Source organism: Papaver somniferum, chromosome 1, assembly GCF_003573695.1.
Source record: "Papaver somniferum cultivar HN1 chromosome 1, ASM357369v1, whole genome shotgun sequence".
In the NCBI taxonomy this organism is placed as follows: Eukaryota; Viridiplantae; Streptophyta; class Magnoliopsida; order Ranunculales; family Papaveraceae; genus Papaver; species Papaver somniferum.
Window position 1 is genome coordinate 114,143,042 of NC_039358.1, and position 6,352 is coordinate 114,149,393.

At 36.3% G+C, this 6,352-nt stretch overlaps 1 non-coding gene across 1 annotated transcript; it reads left to right on the forward strand.

The window, feature by feature from the left end:
• The first annotated feature begins 1,506 nt into the window (after positions 1–1,506).
• LOC113342214 lies at positions 1,507–1,596 on the forward strand. Its single transcript, XR_003356513.1, has one exon. It is a non-coding gene; the product is annotated as a small nucleolar RNA Z101 (small nucleolar RNA).
• Positions 1,597–6,352: the final 4,756 nt, after the last annotated feature.

Sequence of the window (6,352 nt, forward strand, 5' to 3'; positions counted from 1 at the left end):
ACCCTTATTGTTAGAGCATTGCTCGGTCTAACTCTCATGCGTTGTTATCTCAAGTATGTTTGTCAATGTTAGTGATTAAAACTGTAAGTCTTGATTTCTAGTCTATTATAGCTAAGTCTCGGACTAGGATATAAAGTGTAGTTGAGCTCAAGGACTTCATGGAGATTCATCATACAAGTAGAAGAACTACTCAAGGAACCGGTGGAACTTCTCGACAAAAAGGTATGTGAAGACTTGAACTTATCTGTCACTCAAAAGTCTATTTACTCTATCTCCTACTTCTTGAGACAAAAAGTCGTATGCTATCACTACACCATTTTTCCAGATTCGCAACTAAAATTCGTAACGGCCCAGCAGCCGTTACGAATATTTCTGTTACAAAAAGCCGTTACAACCTGGTTGTAACACGCTGAAGCCGTTACAAATTTTTTTATGATTCGTAACAGATGCTAGCCGTTACGAATCGTAACAGGCTAATTGTTTACGCGTGCTGCTCACACGCTTGGTCACACTAGACTCGGGTAACATGTGTATTTGCGCGTGTGCCATTAAGCCATGTGCCATTTTTTTTCCACCCAACATGAATTACACTAGAGGATAATTTCATCCTTAAAGATATGATTTTATCCCCCTCTCATCGAGTAGTGAACTACATTTCTCGTTTCCCTTCCTCTTTCTTTTTTTCTCCCCCTTCTCATCGAGTAAACCCATTTCTCTTCTCTTCCCCATGAATACAAATTAACCACATCTGATTTTAGTTCTTCTCAACTGAAGATCTCAGTTCTTTAATCATCATCGTCGTCATCATCATCAGTTTAGGGTTTCGATTTCAGTTTTATCATCACCAGTTTTAGGGTTTTCTCTAATCTGTTATCAAATCATCTAATCTTTGAAGAATTGATATTCAATCGTCTGTTAAGCGAATTTAGGTTTTCGATTTCACAGATCTCTGTAAGTATTTATCATCTGTAGGATTTCGGTTTGTAAATTAGATTTTAGGGTTTCAGTATTTCAATCGATTTTAGGGTTTCTTGCTACTCGTTGATTTGGTATTGAAATTCTTAGGGTTGGGTTTGATTTTCTACAGACGAAGCCATATTTAATTAGGGTTTGATTTGAATCGTCGTAAAAAGACTAGAAACCTTCTCAATATGATGTACATAGTTATTATTTATGAATCTGTTATTATTTATGAATCTGAACTGAGAGCATATTAGATTTATGATTCTGATTTACGATTTCAGTTGTGGTATGTATTGTTCATTGCAAAAATAAGGTTTATTGTTAAGTTTATGTCTCTTTAATAATTTTACATGACAGGTAGGGTTTAGTCTAATGGAAATAAGTTTAAAAGTTTTCATGTAACTCATCTTTAAGAGTAATAACCAATCTCAATTAGAGTCTGACTATAATTAGCTCTAGCTTATCATTCTTTCTATAGTTTCATTACTTTCGACGACGTCTTTGTTTTGAATGAAACATTTATTATGCTTTAACTGTAGATTTACAAGGCAAATGAGGAAATTTCATACGTAAATGGATAATTTGCGTCTAAATATTTCATTGATGTTAACACCTTAGAGATTTTTGGTTGATTTCAGAGGTGTGGTTTGGTCGGACGAGCTATCCAAGTTGAAGATATATGTATCTCAAGGGTGTTACCTCCTACCCAATGACTTCAATAAATTTATAGTGCACAATGTCAAGGAGATCAAATTGTTGATGATGCACAACAGGTAAAACCACTTTCCATTTCATCTCCCTTGTAGTAAGATTTACCATGTAAAGATGAGTTTTCACTTTCCTCCGGCCTTTCTCTGTGCTTAGGTTTCTCTTTTTCTTCTCTATGGTATTGGTATTGATTTTTACTTGTCACCTTTATCTTACCTGATTCAGGACTTTTTGTGCTGAGATTGCACACAACTTTTTTATAATAAAGAGGAAGGATATTGTTGAGCGCGCATATCAGCCGTAACTTGTATGTATGTGTTTCCAACAAGACAGTTAGGTAGCGCAGCCAGGAAGACGAGTATTCTGATCTTACTTTACTATCCAAAAATTCGTATTTGTTACAAGTATAGCTTGGATTTGTGATCTGAAATTTTTTCTTGGTGCAGGTTGATCTTGCATCAAATATCTTGGTAGACTTGCCTGACACAGTTGGGAGTTTACGGTATCTTAAGGTGCTCCAATCTTCTTTTTTCCTACCATTGTCAATTATCTGAATCATATCATCATTTACTTAGTCGCATGTTTTGTAGGCTCTGCATCTGAGTAATAATGGCCTCAAATCCCTTCCTTCGACGCTATTCAAAATGTGCACCCAGCTCTCGACTCTTGATTTTCATAATACATAAATCACAATTGATATTCTCAGTCAGGTATTGACTTTTGATTCTTTTTTTTATCTAAAACTTGTGCAAGAGGTGATATTCTTATGTATCCAAGTATTATGTCACACAAGCAGTTTGAAGGGTGGAAAGTTTTGATGAACGTCGTAGATTAAAGCATCAAAAGCAACTGGATTTCAGAGTTGGAAGTTCTGGTGTGTTTGATGAAGGTGCTGATAAATATTAAAAAGGTACTCGATCTCTCAAGTCGCACATTGCCAAAGTATATGAATGCAGTTCCGTATACATTTCAGATGATCAATCAAAGATAACTTATATGTTGAATGCTTTTTCATAGTAGTTTTTTTTTTATTCTTACTTTTGTAATTACAATATGCTTTTGTGTAAAAAAATTTAAAGGTATTGTAATCTTCCAATGTTTGCTTTGTCTGAGTTTCAGTCTTCAAATGTTTGCTTTCTCTGCATAGTTTGGCTGAACATGCCAGTTGTTTCTCCTTCATATTCCTAGTATTTTCTTCTCATAATATTTAGAAATGAATTTTCTTGTCATCAGGGTGTTCCTTTAAGAATTGAAATTGGATCTCGCGATGTTATGTGAGTCATGTTTGTGTAGATTTGTAGGTTACAAGTCCTAAAAAGAGTATATGTCATGGTTTGTGTAGTTTACATTCTAAGTATATCTTGCGTCTGTCTTGTGGGGCTGTAGCTGGGTTGTTTGGTCAGAAATTTACATACCGGCTAGATGTTGTTAGGAGGCGGATGCAAGTACCTCTTGGTTTTTTTGTGTCCGCATATTCTATCTTAAGTATTCGTAAAGGCATTCAGTTTAAACTTGCTTTCTTTATTACTCAACTTAAACTTGCTTTCTTTGGTCTTTTTTCTGTGCATATTGTTCCTTCACTAACTATTGTATTCAAGGAGTACGACATGATGAAGTCTTGGCTACGAGTTTCTTTACTAAATTTCTACTGTGTTTTGTATCAGCAAGGATATGTGATCAAACAACAAGAAGCACAAAGCAATCTAGTACGAAATCGCCAAGAAGATAAATCTGTATTAGTAAGTTACAAACAACTCAAAGTCTTTGATTTTAAAATTCAACCTGCTAATTATTTTCCTGGCATGTTGATCTTACAAACTGTCTTAAAAGCCTCTTTTTTTCTTTCAATGTGCAGGTTGGCATACATATTTCTGGATAGCTTTAGTTCCCCTCTTTGTAAGCTTGGTAATCCCTCGAGCTCTTTATACATGTTTTCATGATTTCCTATTCCACCAATCTTTGCTTTTTGATTATGTTATCGTTTTTGTATTGTCCTATGTGTGATGTTATGTGTTATCTCTAACCAACTAAATTTGGTTTACACTCTTGCATTTGCCTAATTTTCTTGTCTAACAACGTTGCGTTAAACCGTTGTTAACAGTATTTTGTGTCTGCAGGTGAAGTACTGCGTAGCTGCTTCTTTCTTGGTGGAGAGATCCTGTAAGAGCAATGGCCATTGGATTGAAGATGCATAGCTGTTGTCGCGTTGGATTCCATCAGCTTTGTGAATCCTACTTCAGATGCAGCAGTCTGCGGCATGAGAAGGCTTTTATGTGAGTCGTGTTTCTGTTCATGTTAGCATGTGACATGACTTAGATATAAGTTATGAACTTAGAAAGTTTTTTAAGTTTCTATGAACTGAACTTTGGAAGTTAGTAAATTTCTATCTGTGTATTCCCTCAGAATTTGATACTTAACAAAAAAAAATTGGTACTTAGAAAAACTTGTGTTTTTTATATGAATGTGTAGATATGAATTGATTGAGTATAGTATGAATTGATTGAAACTATTGTTAGATATGGATGATCGGTAGAATCAAATGTGTATTTATTTGGAATTCCGGCGTATCCCGGTCGAGAATGAGCTGCCGGTCAACCTTGATCCGGTCAAAATTGGTCATTGCTAACTGATTTTGACCAGGTCAAGGTTGACCGACAGTAATATTTTTACAGTTACAAAAATATTCGTAACGGCTTTAACCTGTTACAACGTCCTGTTACTAAATAAATTCGTAACGGCTTGAGCATGTTACGACGGTGCCACGTAGTAACGGCTCTAAGCTGTTACAAGGGCCGTTACGAAAAAAATTCGTAACGGCTAGTGGACCCGTCGCAAAAAATTGTAGCACCCATTTTCGTAACGGTCAGGAACCGTTACAACCCCGATTCGTAACGCTCAAAAACCGTTTCGAATCGGAAAAAATGGTGTAGTGTATATATATATAGACTTAGATTATACACAATTGGTATTTCGAGCCGAGTATACCTCGCCTATCTCGAAATATGTGTTGTTAGGCTTTTCACTTCAACCAAGTTTATCTTTACCTAGTGACGAAAGTCATGATATGCTTCAATCGTCTTGAAAATTGCTTTGACGAGAAATGGTCTAACAACTGTATAACGTCCTCTAAGAATGTTTCAGTGATTGAAATGAGAGTTTAGATTACATAACCAATGATGGACATAAGCATTGTTTTGGAAACACATTTATGTATAAGTCCTATTCCTTGAACCAAAGTTTGCGAACTTTGTTGATCAAGAGAAACCGGAAGAATGACTTGTTGCCAAGTCCGCGAACTGTCGAACTTCTCATCCCGAGAAATTCTGGTGGAGTTGACAAATTAGTTGCGTGAGTACCAATCCGCAAACCCAGTCCGCAAACCGACGGAAGGTCTATGCCGAGATTTTCTGCTGGAGTTTGTAAACTCTGCCGGTTGCTTAAGTCCGCGAACCTAGTGAGCGAACTTAAGAAGGTTATATATCTGAAGATGATTTCTGAACTTAAACTTTAAAAAGACTAAGGAATGTAGTTTGAAAACCGTGGCTATAAAAGTTCATGAACCGATTAAAGTGAATCGAATCATCTTTGCTTCAATTGTGTCTTGTGTAGTTACATAAGATTTCCTTGCAATTGAACAACTCTCTAACTAATTCATTTGAATCATTTGAACTAGTTATGGTGAAGAAGAACATGGTTGATATGGAATGCTCATATGGCTAACCTTTTGGTTAACTATCGTTGAACCAACAATATACACGTTTGGGTACGGTTAACAAACATAGAAGCGTGCAGTTCATTTGTGTATAACAAGCTAAGTTTTCGATCTAACGTTTGAGAAATATTAGGTTGAATCTAAATCAGATTTTTATCTAACGGTGAATATTGATTGCTTTGTTACCAAGGCAAAACCCTGATTTGAAAGACTATATAAAGGAGACATCTAGTATTGTGCAAAACTAATCCCCACACCTTACGTGTGATACTAGTTTGCATACTAGAGTTGGGTCTCCTTTAACCTTTGGTTTACTTCTTCTAAAACCAGGTTAACGACTTAAAGACTTCATTGGGATTGTGAAGCCAGACTGATACTACTTTTATCGTAGTTGTGTGATCTGATCTTGCATCTTCTATCGTACGAGTACAATCAGATTGATTGGCTTGAGATTTGATATCTCCGATAGACAAGATATAAAAAGTAATCAAAAACATCTTTGTTTCATTGTTTGTGATTCCAAAACATCTTGTTTCGCTACCATACGATTAAGATTGTTTAGAGGTGACTGATTAATTTAGGCTGTTCTTCGGGAATATAAGACCGGATTATCAATTGGTTCCTGTTCACCTTGATTATTATCAAAAGACGGAACAAAAACTTTAGGGTTTTTCTGTGGGAGACAGATTGATCCTTTGATAGACTTGTCTTTGTGAGACAGATTTGTTTATTGTCAAAGCCTGCGATTTTGGGTCGTAGCAACTCTTAGTTGTGGGTGAGATCAACTAAGGGAATCAAGTGCACAGTATCCTGCTGGGATCAGAGGCGTAGGGAGTACAACTGTACCTTGGATCAGTGGGAGACTGATTGGGGTTCAACTACAGTCCAGTCCGAACTTAGCTTGGAGTAGGCTAGTGTCTGTAGCGGCTTAATACAATGTGTATTCAATCTGTACTAGGTCCCGGGGGT